General features: G+C 38.8%; 1 protein-coding gene across 1 annotated transcript in view; it reads left to right on the top strand.

Moving 5' to 3' along the window:
- SUCLG2 (succinate-CoA ligase GDP-forming subunit beta) overlaps positions 1–18,469 on the top strand; it is a 203,497-nt gene that overhangs the window by 40,617 nt on the left and 144,411 nt on the right. The gene's annotated exons all lie outside the window — the stretch shown is intronic.

Below are 18,469 nucleotides of genomic sequence, written 5' to 3'. Positions count from 1 at the left end.
GGGACTTCGGCTCAAACATGACAGAGTAGCTGTGCTATTCAAAGAGAATGTGGTTTGGTAAATCACCTTACTTTTAAGCATTTTAAAAAAAATCTGATTAGTAGATATTTCTATTCGATAGCAGCTTGCCCTTTTTTCCCCACTCACCGTTCTTAATCAGAACAGGTTGGCACTACAGCCATCATATTACTCGTGGATAGTCTCTCTTCCAGCAATTGTCTGTTTAACAATAAAAAAGCTGTTTTTTGTCTGATGTTTCTTATCTTTATAAGCTATTTAAATATACCGTTTAGTTAAATATTCTCAAATCTTGCACACAAGAAAGTAAATTAACATGGTTATATCAGAGACCTGAACTGACCTCCAGGAACTAAAGGGTATTAATATAATGGTGTGGTGAATCACTTAACATCATTAGAATTGTGGACTTTTCAGTAATTGAAACTAATTTAAACCTTTTGATGTTGACAGAAGTATTAAACCCTATTTTTAAAAATCATTTCAAACGAACATTAAATGTTTCCATTTTGGTCATTATGTAACTTAAAATGACAATGATGTGACCTATTAGGTGTCTGATATATATATGATTTGTAAAAAATTGTCTGCATAAGAAGCCCTTTTGTAATACTCGTATATATTTGTTGTTGAAACCAGTTTAAAACATGGCTTGTCTCAAAGTGCAGATATTATCGTGATTTGTTGTGCAGTATTTTAGCTTGCTGATTATGTGCTTGAGATTCTTACTGTCAGCAATCTCTGTACAAAAAGTGCACCTTAATATTAGAAAAGCATGGAACATGACAATGCAAATGTTAAGGCAGAATACTTCTGTATGCATTCATTTTAAGAATTTTTCAGTGTATTTCAATACAGTAGTCTCATATTAACATGTTAGGGAAAGAAATGCCAGTGGGAAGTATCTAAAATATTAATCTGCCCAGTCAAATACTGGAATAATCAAAATAACTTTTTTCAAGATTTGTTCATTGAAATGACCATGCATCCTTTTAGTTTGAATGGACCTCTGGATAGTAAAAATAACTATGTATATTAAAAGAAAAACTTAAATTATCGTGAGACCAGATTCTGCCTTGAGTTATTTGTATACAGCTTCACTGGTGCATTGGAATTGGGTCTCAAGTTTGTAATCCAAGTCAATGTCAGTAAATGTGAAGTTTACCTTCCTTGAATTTGTGGAATTCTGATCATAGATTCTTCTCTGGAGTCTCTTACTATTGACTCTTCTGAGTCAGAATTAGACTGACCGCAGTGGAGTGAGAAGTATTCCTTTTTGGACACTTTCTCAGATCATTGTCTCCATGACATATGGGAATGAGGATATGGAGGTAGCTATTACCACGTCCGAGGTAGAAGCCAAACTCGAACAGCTTAATGGGACTAAATCGGGGGGCCTAGATAATCTTCATCCAAGAATATTAAAGGAACTGGCACATGAAATTGCAAGCCCATTAGCAAGAATTTTTAATGAATCTGTAAACTCGGGTTGTACCTTATGACTGGAGAATTGCTAACATAGTTCCTATTTTTAAGAAAGGAAAAAAAGGTGATCCGGGTAACTACAGGCTTGTTAGTTTGACATCTGTAGTATGCAAGGTCTTGGGAAAATTTTTGAAGGAGAAAGTAGTTATTACCATTGACCTCAATGTCCTTTGGGGGTACATCTATACCCAGCCGCTAGTTCGGCGGCTGGCAATCGAACTTCTGGGTTCGACTTATTGCGTCTTGTCTGGACGGCCGCGGCCCTGCTCTCCCCGGGTGAGCGCCGCCCCCCTCCAGGAGCCGCCCCAAGCACATGCTTGGAGGGCTGGTGCCTGGAGCCGGCCCTGGGAACAGCCTTCCTGAGTGTCTGGCTGGTGAGTCTTCCCACATGCTCAGGATTTAGCTGATCCCCATATTTGGGGTCGGGAAGGAATTTTCCTCCAGGGCAGATTGGCAGAGGCCCTGGAGGTTTTTCGCCTTCCTCTGCAGTGTGGGGCACGGGTCACTTGCTGGAGGATTCTCTGCACCTTGAGGTCTTTAAACCACGATTTGAGGACTTCAATAGCTCAGACATAGGTTAGGGGTTTGTTATAGGAGTGGGTGGGTAAGATTCTGTGGCCTGCGTTGTGCAGGAGGTCAGACTAGACGATCATAATGGTTCCTTCCGACCTTAAAGTCTATGATTCTATGATTTCCCCAATTAATCCTTCTGAAGGCTGCTTTATATTTCATGCTTATTTTGAAAAACACGACTGAAGCTTTATAAATGGATAGTCAAGGCCAGTAAGTTGTTTGGTATCCTAATCACAGTCATTTTCATAGAGATTACCCATACTCCTTTTGTTTAATAAGGTAGCAGTGCAAATGCATACAAACATTCTATTCCATACTGCTTCTGCCCTTCTTGTTCTAGGCAGCTGGATAGAGATATTTAACCCCCAATGGAAATTTGAAATTTTTTTTGCTCTGGAGTTCTAGGGATTTTTGTTCTAAATGCAAATCTAGGATACTGTTTTGTAATCCCAAATCCATCCATCCTTTTTACCTCTCCTCAACTAACAGTCATGATAGTGACAGTTTCCCCAGGTAACACAGGCAAAAATCTGTGCTGTGGTAGTTTTATCAGATAAGACACAAATTCAGCATCCCTGAGACACTCTGTCTGCTATTTCTTAAACTCTTTCTCTCTCACAAGTTCACTTTCTATAGTATTGGTTCCAGTGGAGCTATTGTAATATAGCTACCTTCCTGCATTTAACTTGAGAAGAGGTGCTATGTGGGTGAAAATCAGGAAAGAGAAAATGGAGGAAAAGAAAAGGATTTATAATAGAGACAAAAATAAAAGCTTGTCTAAGCTTACTTGCTTATAAAAATAGATAGGAGTTCATTTGAATAACAGTCTTGTTTTTTGGCATATTCACAATATATTAATGATGTCATTGATGGTGGCATGTAAATCACAGGAATATTGATCTAGGGAGAAAACTGTATTGAAAATATTTTTTATCATGGAAAGAAAAATAAAATATAAAAGCAGAAACTAATTCTCTGCCACCTGCAGAATGTGAACTGTATACAGTGCTTTTACTGAACTTGGCTAGCTTGTCAACACTTTCAGCTACCTAAATGTTTCCATCAGTCAGTGATAATTTACTCTTTTGTCATTTTGCATCAGAAGAATAGACAGTTACTGTGCAGTAAGGGAATTGTGCTTTATAATATGAAGAACAGTTGCATGTTGAAATGATTGACATACTCATCGATCCATTAAGTAACTAACAATATCCTCCTCATCATTCTGCATGTTGTACTATCATTTTGTCATAAGGTGTGGTCTGAAAATCCAGCAGCAAGAACATAAGTTCTGATGATGGTATATTGATCATTACATTACAGTTGCAGATCAGTGTCACATTTATCTGTTTTATGTTTAGTCACTTCACTAGCATCACTTGGGGTCATTCCACAAAGGGCACAATAAAAAAGATTTACCTAACTGAAAAAGAATGGGCCAAATGGTCCACCAAAAACTGCCTGCAAATCAAAAAGGAAGAACCTACAAGAGACACCAAAAAGTTCAAAAATGAAGTGACCTGATTAGAAAGCTATCACATGAAAGCTTGGATGCAGCTTTGGAAGGTCTTTGATAGAGATATACAGGGAGGTATTCCATAGATGGAATTTCTGAACTGAGTAGCTCCTAACCCCAAACCTGGTCCTTGTTCAGACTTCTGGCTAGAGAACAAAAGCATTGTACTCTGATAAGCAACTTTTTATGATTACTACACAGGTATATGAAGAGTAATGATAAGTATTATATCATAATGTGACATATGGTAACTACCCTCAACTTAATGTGCTGGGTCTTTTATCAAAAATTGGATTATTTTCAGTTTTTCAAACAAAATACACAGTCAACACTTACTCACACATTTCCAGGTGAAAAATAAAAGCTAATTGCCATAGCATTCATATTGACTTCCAAGGGAGTTTTGCATGGTAAGAAACACAGAACTGGGCTCAAAAGATTTCGTTGCTTTTTCATACTAAACAATTCTCAGGTGTAGCTGTTGTAGAGGCACTATTTGCAGAATGCCAGAAAGTTCAGCATTATGTAATTTTATGTTTCAAGTCAAGATTTCTAAGTTTCCAAAAGAAACAGATTGTAGTATTTTCACACATACCACAGTCTTGCTTGGTCTGCCTTGTAAAGAAACTCAATGGATAAACAAACTACCTCAATTAAGCACCTCTCTTCAACACAGAACAAGCTGAGGGATTTGAGAGTCTGTTGTTTGTCTGAAATACTATATATGATCCAAATATTAAATACAGACTTTTGTGTTTTCATGCTTTTCTATATATTGGGGACAAGTCTCTGCTTCTGAAAAGGAAGGAGGAGATGGATGAGCTGTGGATGATAAGCTAAAAATAGCATTATTAAAAATATTTGATATGTAAAAATCAAACCGTTTCCAAGGATCTTCAGGAATTAGATGCTGCAGTCATAATAAGAAACTTGTAAGAAACATAATAAGATCCATTGTAAGAAACTTTACTTAATGGTAGATTCTGCATTTGATTTTACTGGGTGTAAGCTGTCATTGCTTCATGAACACCAACTTGCCACTTGCAGAACAAGATAAGTCCTCTGTACTGGTTCAGCATGCTCAATCTAAGTGTCCCAGGAGTGGACTGTCTTTATTATTCCTTTGAGCGATAGTAACGTATTGATGTCATGTAATGCTTGCTGACCAATCGTATTCAATACTGCAAATTCAGAATTGTGCACCATCTATGCTATGTATGGATTAGAGCAGTGATACTCAGACTTCAGTGGTTCAGGAGCCAAATTAGCTATCAACAGTACCCTAAAGAGCCACGCTACTGAGAATTCATTGTTTCATTTATTCTCTTTATATATACACACAGTATAATATATAATATATAAAATATATAATATTATTCTCACAGCAAAATGACTGATCAAGTATTATTTTCTCAACTACAGTTGGTTAATAGCATGGTAAAAGCATCCTTACTGGTGGTTAATTAAATCACAGTATTTTGAAATCATGTGCAGCAAAGAGCCGCAGGAGACGGATTAAAAGAGCCAATTCCGGCTTATGAGTCTGAGCATTACTGGATTAGACTATCTAAAATATAAATATATAGAAGCATCATTTTAAATCACTAAAAATCTTTTGTGCCATGTGTTAGGTGGAGTGTATGTCTGAGATGTTTGTGCAGAAGATATGTTATAGGGTACAGGAGGAAATTTCACAGGAGTTGTGCCACCCAGTATTTGTAGTGCATATAGAGTGAAAAACATAGGTAATACTTATCAGAGAAAATGCTGTGCTGAAGTGATTCTGAATACCACATGATAACTGGCTGATCTGAAGGTGTCACATTCTTAGTATTAAAAGGATGGAGTTGTTGTTAAGGCACAAGATTGTGAAGCTTGGAAACTGGATTCTGTTCTGTACTGAACTAGACTTTCCTCTGACGATGATGACAATATTAAGTTGTCCTAAGGCATAAAATTCATCTTTGTGCAAAAGGCATCACTTAAATCCTTCAAACGGGGCTCAAGGCTGTATGTGGTGCGTAGGCCAGCGTGGATTTGATTTAAATCATCACTGATTTTAATCATGGTTTAAATCAGTGAGCAGGGAAACTTTGTTTTGCATATGTATTTTTTAGCTATATTCCTGTAGAAAGGTTGATTCTCCTTAGTTGGTAAACATTAAAAAGATTGATTTGCAACTAAATGCAGTCTTTATACTAGACTAAATTTGGGTTTTCGATTTTGCTAATCAGAAGGCTATACTATATTTCTACGTATTTTAAGTTATTACATAAATTACTATACATTTATTCAGATTCTTAATTTTTATATTTTTTGATGTTGGAAAATGGTGAAAAAGGCATTTCTTCTTTACTTATGATTTGTGTCAAACAGCATTTGGATGGAGATTCGACTTCTGTTAAAAATGCACAAAATATTTTATTAGTTAAATAATATCAAACAGTAGGTGGATAAATAAGGGCGGGGGGAGTAAGTTAATCAAAATGTGTTTTGCATTTAAACCTTTCTGATTTATTAAATAAAGGAAGTACCTGTAGTTAGTGAATTGACCTGATTGCTTCTGTTATCATGTCCTTCAAGATTTTAAAACTAGTAGATCTCATCCTTTCACATCTCATTTTTGTTTATATATTGGGAGACAGAAACAAGCTTTCCTGCTTTTTCAACTCCCAGTCATTGTCTTAGCTATTGAACTAAGCTAGTTGAGGAAACTGAAATGAAGAAAATATTCTCTCTGCATCTACTGCTGTCAGAAGCTGCTTTAGCATTTCAGAGAAGTGAATTTTGCCCATCGTGAGCTATTCCTACATTCTCTCAAGTCTTTTTGTCTGGATCTCAGTTTGGTATAACAATACTTCTGGTACTTCTATACCTAGAGAAGATATTCTTTATCTCCATTTCATTATACATGTTCTTCCATGTATTTATGATTCAAGATAACAAAAAAAAAAAAAAAAAAACCAAAAACAAACAAACCCCCTCTCTGTTTATATAACACTCTCTCTCTCACATGCATATATGCACACATGTTCTTTGTAGCTTCTGTAGGCCAACCATATCGCAGGCACCAGAGGCTCCTTACATTCCTCCATTGCGGCCTTCCCCCCAGCTCCCCGTAGTATGCTACCATCTCATCCCATTTTATTTCAGGGATGCCTGCAATCCTCCGCATCCTTCCTCATACTAGGGTTATGTTCTATGCCCCCATTTTGTCCTTTCCGCCATGCCCGAGTCTCTTTGTGCCCCCTTATTCACACCTTCAGTATATGCCAGGGATTCTGTGCGACCTTCATATCCTGTTCCCTCTGCATTCTAGGATCCCCAATTTTCCCCCCTCTCCCCCCCACAACCACCACCACCAGGAGTTCTGTGTGCTCTTCATTCTCCCCTTTCCCTCATCCCTCCTTCTGCACCATGGCAGGGTCTTTGTGGCCCCCCTTCCCCCCCACACACTTTCCCTCTCTGCTATATGACAGGGTCTGAGAGTCCCTGCATCTGAAGATTTATCCTCTTGGAGACCAAGGAACCACTAGCCAATATCTTAAACAAAATTTCTCTCTTCAAGGAGTGTTTCAGAAATCCATATTTTAGGTCAAATATTGAGAGGAACTCTATGAAAGATTGTTTTCCCCTCAACTGGGATTGGTCCTTTTCTGATAGGGCCATATAAAATTATTTTAAGTATTTATTATCTGTATTTCCTGACACCTCCAGAGCAACGCAACCGTGAAACCCCAGCGGCTTTTACTATATATAAATAATAGTAATTTTTACTGTAGAGTACATAACTTACTTTTCTTTGGGGACTGTTCACTATACAAGGCAAGAAGAAAGTTCTGTTTAAAGTCTATTGAATCATGAAGGAAGTGGAAGGTAATTTCTATCAAGAAGCAGAGGGGGGGAAGGGGAAGCACAGTCTCCTGCCATATTTTAATTCTTCTCCGACACTTCCTTTACTTCTTTAGCATGATATTGGCAGACCTGACACAGTAGTTCAGGTTAAAAAGAGAAAAGAAAAAGGAATGAAGTTGTACAGGGAAGGCAGACTACAACATGTAAAACAGATCAAACTGTACAGCCAGCTGAGTAGATGACAGAACAGTGGAAGAGAACAAGCTGTTTAAAGAGAACTTTAATGACATATGGATAGTCTCTATTGTAGGATACTCACAAAGGAGCTCTTCATAATATAACACAGCTTTCACCTGAAATTAATCTGAAACCAAATGATCACATTCTTTCAGATAGCTGAATAGAAACAACACTCTTGATTGCCTCAGAAATTTCAGATTACATTATCTGTTTCCTTTGCACTAATAGATTAGAAGAAATGTTTGGAGTAAATGCAGATACTTTATTTACCATATTTCTTCAGAAGCCACCCAAGATGACACATGACCAAACTGAAGGCCAACTTTTGACTTCATATGCACACACAGCACCCACTGACTTCAAATGGATTTGCCCACTTGTATCAGAGAGATGCATTTTGTCTTTAGGGCATTAGGGATCTAAAAGATCATTTAAAGAATTTTCAGCCCTCTAGCTGAATTTTTGTAACCCCAAATTCAGATATTAAAGAAAACAGTGCAGGATCATTATGAGATTAGTCATCTGATACTAGACTAACTTTAAATATTGTTTCACATAGAATGTGGTTCAAACATCATCTTCAAAAATGTGGACTGAATACTCTTGTGGAAAAAAAAAGTTATACTAAGAGCCTCTGTTCTGTTCTTTGAGAGGTATACCCTTTTATCTTGACATGAGTACAGAAAGCATGCCTTGGGTCTACAGCTGAAAGAATTGCTGAGTTCTAACTCATGCAAAAGCTTCAGAGATGGAATACAGCGGAGACTGTATTTTCCAATAGATTTGTGGCCAAACAAAATGAGGCTTTAAGCTCAACTCAATGGCATTTCTTAGTCTGTCTGTCTAATGCAATTACCCAAGGTGGATAAAAATTGATGATTATTAAAAAAATTGTTTTTTATTTAAATCGGTTGTTTTGATTTTAATCAGATTTTTATTTGAATTAGTTTAAAAAAAACAAACATTAGTACTTATTTGCTGCCACCTTTAAAAAAGTCAGACCACTAAACTGCTGGAAGTCACTGGCTAAGGACCGGGAATGAGGGTGTGTGGAAGTGCTAAATCATTTTCTGACAGCAAAAGCCTCTTCTGCAGGTGCAGAGAGAATATTTTCTTCATTTCCGTTTATTCAAGTAATTCATTTTAATGACCAGTTCATTCAAAGTTAAGAAACCAGTTGGAAGCTGAAAACGTAGGAAAACTTATTTTCCTTTTAAAAAGCAACAAAAAGTCCTGTGGCACCTTATAGACTAACAGACGTATTGGACCATAAGCTTTCGTGGGTGACTATCCATTTCCCACAGAGGCATGCGTCTGACGTATTCACCCACGAAAGCTTATGCTCCAATATGTCTGTTAGTCTATAAGGTGCCACAGGACTCTTAGTCTGGATCTGTAAAAAGCAACAAACACGGCTACCCCTCTGATACTTATTTTCCTTTTGTAATCTATGAATGAAAACTAGATCATGAGAGGATGAGATCTACTAATTCTAACATCTTGAAGGGCATGGTATAACCAGAAACAATCAGTTCCATTTGCTAGCAGAGAATACTTCCTTTGTTTAATAAATCAGTTTTAAATGCAAAACATGTTTAGATACATTTATAAAAAGTTTATCAAGCACATTTAAGGTAGTTTTATTTATTAAAAAATTAAAATGCTATTTTTGCGTATTTTAATTGAATTCAAATGTCAGCCAAACAGAGTTTGACATAAATTACTCCTGAGGGAATTCTGCACAAAAAAAAATTAAAATTATGTGCACAATATTTTAAAATTCTGCAAATTTTGTCAAATAAATGTGGCTCCAGTATGGCACACTCTCCTGGCTGCATTGAGGTGGGAGATCACCCCGAAGCTTTCCCCCCCAGCCCCCAGTACAGGGACTCAGCAGTGAGACTGCACCTGGCTGTGACACAGTGCAAGGGGTTGGGCCTGCCCCAGAAACACCCCAGGGCCCTGCCCCCCTGTGCCAGACCCTCAAGGTGTGGGTGGGCAAGCTCAGCCCAGCAGGGTCCAAGTGTGGAGGGGCTTAGTGTGTGGGGGATCCCAAGTGTGGGGTGAGAGGTTTCTGTGTGGAGCAGTCTGGGCTGCAGGTGGCTCAGTGGGAGATCTGGATGCACAAGGGCTCATTGGGGGGTTCCGGGTGCAGGGACAATGGGACTCTGCAGGGGGTGCAGGTGATTGGCGTTCGTCACAGTGAGGGGATGCTGCATGCTGGGCTCCCGCTTCTCCCCACGATTCCCCTATCCCCTTTTCTTCCCCCATCTCATTCCCCTCCCCCCACCTTAAAAACATGGAAATCAGAAATGAAAGGGGAAGTCTTCAATATTCATTGCTATTTTCACATTGCCATTAATGCAGTTGGGTAACACTCGATAAAGCATTCATTTTAATTTCCAACGAATACTGAAAAGCAATACACCCTTCAGTTTCAAATACAAAAGAATCAGATTATATATAAAAAAAAAATTGCAGTACATTTTAATGTACACAGGCCTTCCAATCTGGGTTTTTACTTCCATGGGCCAAATTGGGGGGGGAGGAGGGAGGAGTTGTACTCTTTCAAACATGATCCACTAATTGTATCAAAATGAGATGCTACTCTTTTTAAATACATCCCTTGATATTCGTGGATTAGTTAAATGTTGAAAATTAACTTATTGCCATTGGACATCTGAGTTGTCTACCATCAGGCATTGATAGGAGTGGGTCATTTTTAACCTCTCAGATCTGTTGTTTCAGGCTCACTACATACTGAGACAGAAATTACTGCATTGATTTTGTTTCATGGTTGCATGGTTTTCTTCCAAACTAGTGTTTGAGGCGTGGGCTACACTTAAAACTTAGATCAACATAGCTAGTGTGCTCAGGGGTGTGAAAAATCCACACACCTGAGTGCCATAGCTATGTTGATCTAACTCCTGGAGTAGACTCAGCTAGGGCGATGGAAGAATGCTTCTATCATCGACCTAGTCTAGGTCCACACTACCCGCCTGATTTGGCGGGTAGAGATCGATCTCCTGGGATCAATTTATCCCAGATAAATCGATCCCAGAAGCGCTCCCCGATCGACTGCGGAACTCCTGCTCACCAAGGGGAGCTTGCCTGCGCCGCGTGGACCCGCAGTAAGTAAACTTAATTCGATCTAGGAAACGTCAACTTCAGCTATGCTATTCTCGTAGCTGAAGTTGCATTTCTAGATCGATCCCCCACCCCAGTGTGGACCAAGCCCTAGTTACCAACACTTGGGGCAGTGGAGTATCAGAAACCCTTTCTGTCATTGTAGTCTGCGTCTACGCATAATGGGGTCACAAGTGTGGCTACAGTGCCGTAGCTATGCTGCTGTAGCACCTATAGTGTAGATATGACCTTTTTTCTTCAAATGAAAGATGAGTTTCTGTAGAAAAAGATGGGACCCTGGAAAAAAGAAGTGCTGGGTCATTGACCTTCTGTGGTCTAGTCCATTTTGAGCCCTGTATCTAATCCTTCCATTACCGTGCTGCTTTGCCATTTAATTTAAACATGGATGAAAGCAGCTTTCAGAAGCTTCATTGAACGATTGAGTGATTTAATTAAGAGAAAGTAGGTAGCTGAAGAGTTCAAAGCAGGTAAGTCCAATACTAATTCAAAGCATGTCTGCTCAGTCAGTGGTCATCTTATCCCTAATAGAATACACTATTCTGACCAATCTTGAATATTGTTGAATTAGTTTTGTTTGGAAAAGACACTGGTATGTGTGTAGATATTCCTAATGCTTTGAATTCTCATTAACCTTTTGGTTAACAATATTGATAATATCCAATAGCTACACTTCGTACAAGAAGAGAAGCGTTTCCACAAATGTGGGGCCTACTTCTCAATAAAGAACATTGCTGTTATGATTCATTGCTTCTTAACTGCAGTCTTTAATATAAGATCCCTTTTAAACTCAAAATACTGTGAAGTTCCCAAAGAATCTGGATAGCTAGAATTGTACGCATGGCTGAGAACATCTCCCTGTAGCGAATTATATAGAATGATTGCTCCACTGTTGCTATTTAACCCGTGTAACAAACTGCATACAACTCACATAAGGTTGGACAATTCTTGTTTGATTCAATGTTCAAATTCTTGCAGTTTGGTGTGAAACAGGCATGAAATAACCTGGGACTGTTCTTCCTGTGAAATGTGATCAATTTTGATAATATTGAGGGTATTGCTGGAGCATCTGGTTTTCCAGTTAAAATATTCACCACCACACATTTAGCAGGTATTTTGGGCATTTCTGTGTAGTAACCTTTTTCATGGGCAAAACTTTTTGAATAAATAGTTTATTTGGCAAAAATGAAGTTTTGGCCAACCTAAAACTCTTCCCGAATTTGACATGAGAAATTTCAGCCATTCACAAAACAGCCAGATGCCCAGAAGGGGATGGTGGTGCTGTTGCTGCTCCATTATAACCTTTAGCCATTCATCTGGGATGTGAGAGATCCAGATTCAAATCCCTACGCAGGAACAATGGACTTTCCAGTTCATGAAGAATTCCAAAAGTGTTTTAGATTTGGTTTGATCTGAACCAATTTTTTTGCTGATTCTTCCCCCATGCCCTCCAGAACTGCCACTGAACTGGAAAAATCGGCTATTTTCCCCAGCTATTATTCCATTAAATAAAAAAATAAAATATTAAATATATGGAGATATACCTATGTCATAGAACTGGAAAGGAACCTGAAAGGTCATTGAGTTCAGTCCCCTGCCTTCACTAGCAGGACCAAATACTGATTTTTGCCCCAGATCCCTAAGTGGCCCTCTCAAGGATTGAACTCACAACCCTGGGTTTAGTAGGCCAATGCTCAAACCACTGAGCTATCCTCCCCCCCCAATTTATTTTATAATTCATTTTTAAAACCAAGTATTTGTTTTCCCCACAACTCTGGATTTCATATTCTGTGGGTGGTGAAACCAGGGAGCAACTCAAGTGGTTCTGTAGTTCTCCTGCCCCTCCTCAGTAATCTAATCCTCTTCCTTTGCAGTCACTCTGTTACCTCAACTCTTCCTTTGAATACTAGCTCTCCCTGCATCTTGTTCAGGTGATTCATCCTCTGTTTCTGGGCTCCACAGTTTGCCTCTGCCTGTATCTCTGTTCTCATTTCCTCTTGCTCCCTTCCGCGTTCCCTTTGCTTGGTCCAAGCCCGCTCCGTTACACCCCTTTTGTAGTCTTCTCTCCTCTGGTGTTTGTTGCTTTCTTCATCACTCCTATACTTGGGAAAGTCTCGTCCCTTTTTAGTGCTAAACGACTTACCCCTGCCCCTTCACATCCTTCTTCCTACTGATCCTGCAATAATTCTACACCATCTCCAGATCATGCTGCCACCAAACAGTCTGTCTGTCTGACTGAGCTGCTTCCTACACGTTTGAGCTACACTACACGTTGCTCGAGGCAGAGGTGTAAAGTTTCATGCCCGCTGCTGGCACTTGATTACCAGTAGTTGTTATTACTAAGGAAAATAGTCTTCTCTTTACATGTTCTCCTTACAATAGCTTGCTGTTGGGCAGCTTTTCCAGAATAAGAAAGTGTTTTGCTACCCGTGATACATGGAGCAGAAAAAGGATTAACATCTCCCCTGTCTCCCTACTACTTTCATCATTTAGTGCCACTTTTAAACTGGAATAAGAGTAATGAAAGTAACAACCTGCATGATACTGTTATTTACTCTAATGTAATTTTTCGAGGGCGGCTGAGTAATCAATATGTCTGTGATCCAATTTATTTACCCCATCTACTGGGAAAACCTCAATCATGGAGATTCAAAGGAATTACGAAAGGTGTTTAAAGGTTGTTTTTACTGAAGTCTGCTTTACTGAAATGTTGCCACTCCCCCCTTCCCTTTTACAGACTGTGACGGGGTTTTCTGTGTTGGTGCGCTTCTGTCAACTTTTTGGAATGTTGCGTTTCTGCTGCCCCTATTTTCCCCCTTTTTTCCTCCACGTCCTCCTTTTGCCTCCTTCAGCTGACCATTTTATGCTGTTGGGCATTGTTTCACAGAGGTAGAGCTGATTAATACGGGACATTGGCCACGAGCGAATTAAGGCATTGTGGTGTCCTTGGCGCATGCTGCACAGAGCCTCCCTTTGCTTTTCCTTATGCAGTGGCTCCACTCCTGCTGCTGCTTGAGGTGGCTAGATAGATCTTCGGATATCTGAGCATGAAAAAATGCTTGTACGTGTGTGTGCAAAATTTCTGTGGGCTCGGGCCGTTGCTCTAACTGCACATGAAAATGACCAATTGAAAGTTGAAATGGCCACTTCTGAGCACAAAAGTGGATGCATTTGCACAGCTAAATTCTGAAAATCTGCCCCTGAACTTTGTTACTTAATTGCAATGTGTTTATTTTAAAAGGAGTACAAAAAAACCCACAAGTGTTGAGAAGGATTCAGTCTACACTTTGTTGCCAGGCTTTACATCTGTCTTTCTTTCAACTTTAAAGTTAAATATTTTTGCATTTAATATTTTAAATATAAGATTCTTCAAAGGCTGATAGAAATGGAGTTAATTTTTAAATGCTTGATTAAAAGTAAAACAGAACAACCATTTGTACTTTTTGTTAGAAAATGACATGCGAGGCAACAGTAAGCAAAGTTCAAGTATGCTTTTTGTGTTTGGTGTTTTATAACTATTTTTAGTCATCAAATGTCTTCATATTCAATAGATTTATAGTAATATGAGTTATAGGTAGGGGGCTAACAAATCAAAATCTCATTTCAGATGTTTGACACTAATGTTGTGCTGACTTATTGTTTTCTGTGTTGGATTTCTGATCAAATTATCAAAACTGCTTGGAAGTAACAAAACAAAGAAAAAAAATCAGTTAGAAATGGGATACTCAATTTCATATTTTATGTGTCATCGAAAGGATTCTTAGCTGTTAAACACAACCCCTTTAAATATATTTATTAAAAAAAACAAAAAACAAAGTTACCAAAAGCATAGTTCTCAACATAAAAGTTTAAAAAGGCATGTAAGAAATGCAACATGTTACTAAAAGAAGTCAGGTACAAAATGATTTTATTCCTAACTTGTCCTGCCATATTTTACTGTTCAGGATAGTCCTGCAGCTGCAACAATAACCAGATGCAGAATTGAGAAGCAGCTGCATGAAATTTTCATTTTGTAATGCATAAAATTAGAAGCATTAAACAAGCTTTATGTATAATATGGAAAACTAAAACCATTGTTTTCTGTGCACTCTTAGCAGCTGTTTAGGAGAGAGAAATTGCACCTTCTACATTTCTCAGTAGCCATCTGTTTTAAATTGATTTGGGGGCTGATTATTTTTAAAGTAAGAAAATGCCTATTTTTGGCAGGGAGGGGTTTTATTTTGGCTTAATTTGGAAAATGTACAGCTATTAGTTTTGTTTTCTTTGTAGTTTGTAAAGCCTTATTGTAATACCTGTTTGTCACGTTGGGAAAAATTTCTGAACCCTCTCCCAGCTTCCCACCCACCCAGACTCATAGGGTACGTCTATACTTACCCGCTAGTTCGGTGGCAAGCAATCGATCTTCTGGGATCGATTTATCACGTCTTGTCTAGACGCGATAAATCGATCCCGGAAGTGCTCGCCGTCGACGCCAGTAATCCTGCTCCGTGAGAGGAGTAGGCGGAGTCAATGGGGGAGCCTGCCTGCCGCATGTGGACCCGCGGTAAGTACCTTTAAGTTCGAACTAAGATACTTTGACTTCAGCTACGTTATTCTCGTAGCTGAAGTTGCGTATCTTAGTTCGAACTGGGGGCTTAGTGTGGACCAGCCCATAGTGACCACATTTTAGCAGTGTACTTTAAGCAGAGTACTCTCTCTCAAGCGGTGTGGTTCCTCAGAGTTGTGACATAAATGAGTCTTGGTCTGTTTTTTTAAAACTCGGTGTTCTTTATCTCCTAGCTGTCTGTGTACATTCCCAGGTGTACGTGGATAAGAAGTTTCCTAATGGCATGAACTACAACAGTACTGAAAGAGATGTCAGATTGTTTTGACATTCATTTCATTGTCACTTTTATTTTACTGAATGATATAGACAAGATGTAAAGTAACGGTTATTGTCCAGAAGCCAGCCTTTAACTTTTGAGTGCTTTCTCCTTTAAGACAGCTCTATTTATTTCATGTTAAGCCTGATCTTTGTATTTGTACCTTTTTTCCCCCAAATAAAAATATTTTTGGCAGCATGCCTGTTTTTTTAAAGCAGTTCACTACTGAACAGTGTCAGAAAAATGCATCTCCAACCCCCAATCACATCAGTCAAATGGTAAAGGTTAGATCCGTCAAAACGTTACTTCCGTGCTTCGTGTGAGATCACTACCTCCTCGTCACCCACACTGTAAAGTAATCTTAACTGGTATTTTACAAANGAGATCACTACCTCCTCGTCACCCACACTGTAAAGTAATCTTAACTGGTATTTTACAAAGGTTGGTATGACTTAGGAAGGCTGCTTTAGCTCTAAAGATAGGAGCAATTTGAGTTGATATTCTGAAAACATCAGCAGTTGAGAAATGTGATCAGCCATAAGAAGCTGTGATTTTATTTTATTTATTTTTTTAGCTAAACTCTACCTAAAATGCTAAAGCAGTTTTTAAAGTTAAGGATGTTCTGACGTTTCCTTAATCTGCTGCTTCATATTTGAGAAGGCGCTGTGAATTTAAAATGTTTATCTATATTACTTCAAATATTTACAGTTGAAAAAAAGTAAAACATTTCAACACTTTGAATATAAAATGTCTCTTCATAACCCCGGTGGATTCAATTGGGAGGTTCTTGGCTCTCTGTGAGCTGAGGGGTGAAAACATTATCTAACTGCCTCCATTACAGTGTATTTTAAATGAGACTATAACCCTCAAGAATATCTTCATGCAATGTCCAGCAAAATATTTTGTGAAAAATATATCCAGAATAGTTTACAAAATTTGATTTTTTTTTAAATAAATGTAAATAGATTTTGTATTGTTACAACAAATATGGTGGTGAAAATGTTACATAGCTTTGTTCTGTATCCTGTACATTCTGCTACAGCTTACGTCAACCATTGTTTCTGGTGTCATTGTTAAGGGGTGAAAACTTTTTCATAATTTCTGAACGTAGTCAGAATTTTTTTTCCTTGTGGAAAATTTTGATTCTTTTTGCCAAAAATTCAAAATCTCACAAAAAAAAGTGATGCGGAAATGCTGTGCTTCATGGGAGTTGTACTTTGGGTCCCTCGTGCCCTATTCTCCTCTATAGGTAAGCCTCCCTGGTTGGACTACATATCCCACCATGGTCTCCCCTCATGGCAGTGCACCATGGGAGATTGTGGGTGTGGTGCATCATGGAGGATGTAATATGGTCGGGGAGTCTGACCCATAAAGAGGAATGGGGACATGAGAAGACTGAACTACTGCTTCCCTGAGGCACTGTAGCATAATCCAAATAAAAATATTATGGTTTTAGGAGTTTTGGATTTTCAATTAAAAATTCAGACTTTCTATGGAAAGCGGACACATTTTGAGAAAAACTTCGTTAAATTGAAAACCCAACCGAAATTTTTTGATAAGCCTTAATGGTTACTCATAATAGGCATGTGCACTTCATGGTGGGACCTTTAAAGTTTTAGACATATGTTTATAAAATGAGGGGAAGAGTGAGTGATTTGATTCATTTAGAGCAGGGGTTCTCACGACAAATGTTTTGGTGGCCTCAAAGTGCAGCCAGTACCTCTTGCTCATGGTCGCTCTGACAATTTTTTCTAAAATACTTAATTATTAACGTTAGGAAAAACAAACAAATATGCACATACACATGTCCAAGACGTAATTTATTTATATAGGTGTTTGGTTTTTTTGCTGACTCAGTAATAAAAATAACGTACAATTGTCTTTATTCTTTACTGGACCTAAACAGAATAGAAACACACATAACGTGCTTTGCCCATTATAGTTTTTGTTTCTTTTGCTTTTTTTTTTTTTGGTTGCTTTTTTTTTTTAAAGGACTTGCTAGCTGGTAAGTCTGCTGCTATGAAAAGTGATACTTGTATGTTAATATCACTTTTCACAGCCATCCAGCTAGCTACTAAGTCTGCTGTGAAAAGTGATATTAACAAACATACAACTATCACTTTTCACAGCAAGACCAGGGACAAATTAAGCCCTGAACGGGGAGATGGGTAGGAAGGCCAGAGGTGATGGAGGGGATGAGCCCCAGGGCTGGAGCCTGAAGCCCTGTGTCTGGGGGCGGGAGCTTGCCACCGTGCATCTGGAGCCCAAAGCCCCGCGGCCTGAGCCTGATGCCCGCCACCCCAGGGTTGAAGTTTGACCCCACCGTCTCTGGGAACTCTGCCTGCTCCTCCAGTGTTTGTGTCTCGAGAAGGTGCTGATGGCCACAGGGCTAGAGGCCACTGGTTTGCCCTCCCCCAATCACCGCCCAGGAGGCTATGGCTGCAAGAAAAGCCTCTGGCGGCTGCATGAGAAACGCTGATTTTGAGAGCTTAACTCTTATCCGTTGAAGTCACTGGAAAGATTCCCATTGACTTTAATGGGCTTTGGGTCAGACCCATAGTGACCATTTTCCCCCTCCACCCCTCTTTATCTACTTTATTTTCCTAGTAATTGTTTTCCTACATTTCATGTGTATTAGGTTTGTGTGATATGCTACACTAGAGATTAATGGACAGACAAGCAGAAATATCATCTAAATTAGGATTGTTGTGACAACATCCAGCATCTTGTTACCATAGATAAAGATTTTGCAAAGGCTTTTATTTTGGGTCACTTT

The sequence above is a fragment of the Trachemys scripta genome, chromosome 7 (genome assembly GCF_013100865.1).
Source record: "Trachemys scripta elegans isolate TJP31775 chromosome 7, CAS_Tse_1.0, whole genome shotgun sequence".
Taxonomy (NCBI): domain Eukaryota; kingdom Metazoa; phylum Chordata; order Testudines; family Emydidae; genus Trachemys; species Trachemys scripta.
This window is presented reverse-complemented; position numbering and strand designations above follow the sequence as displayed.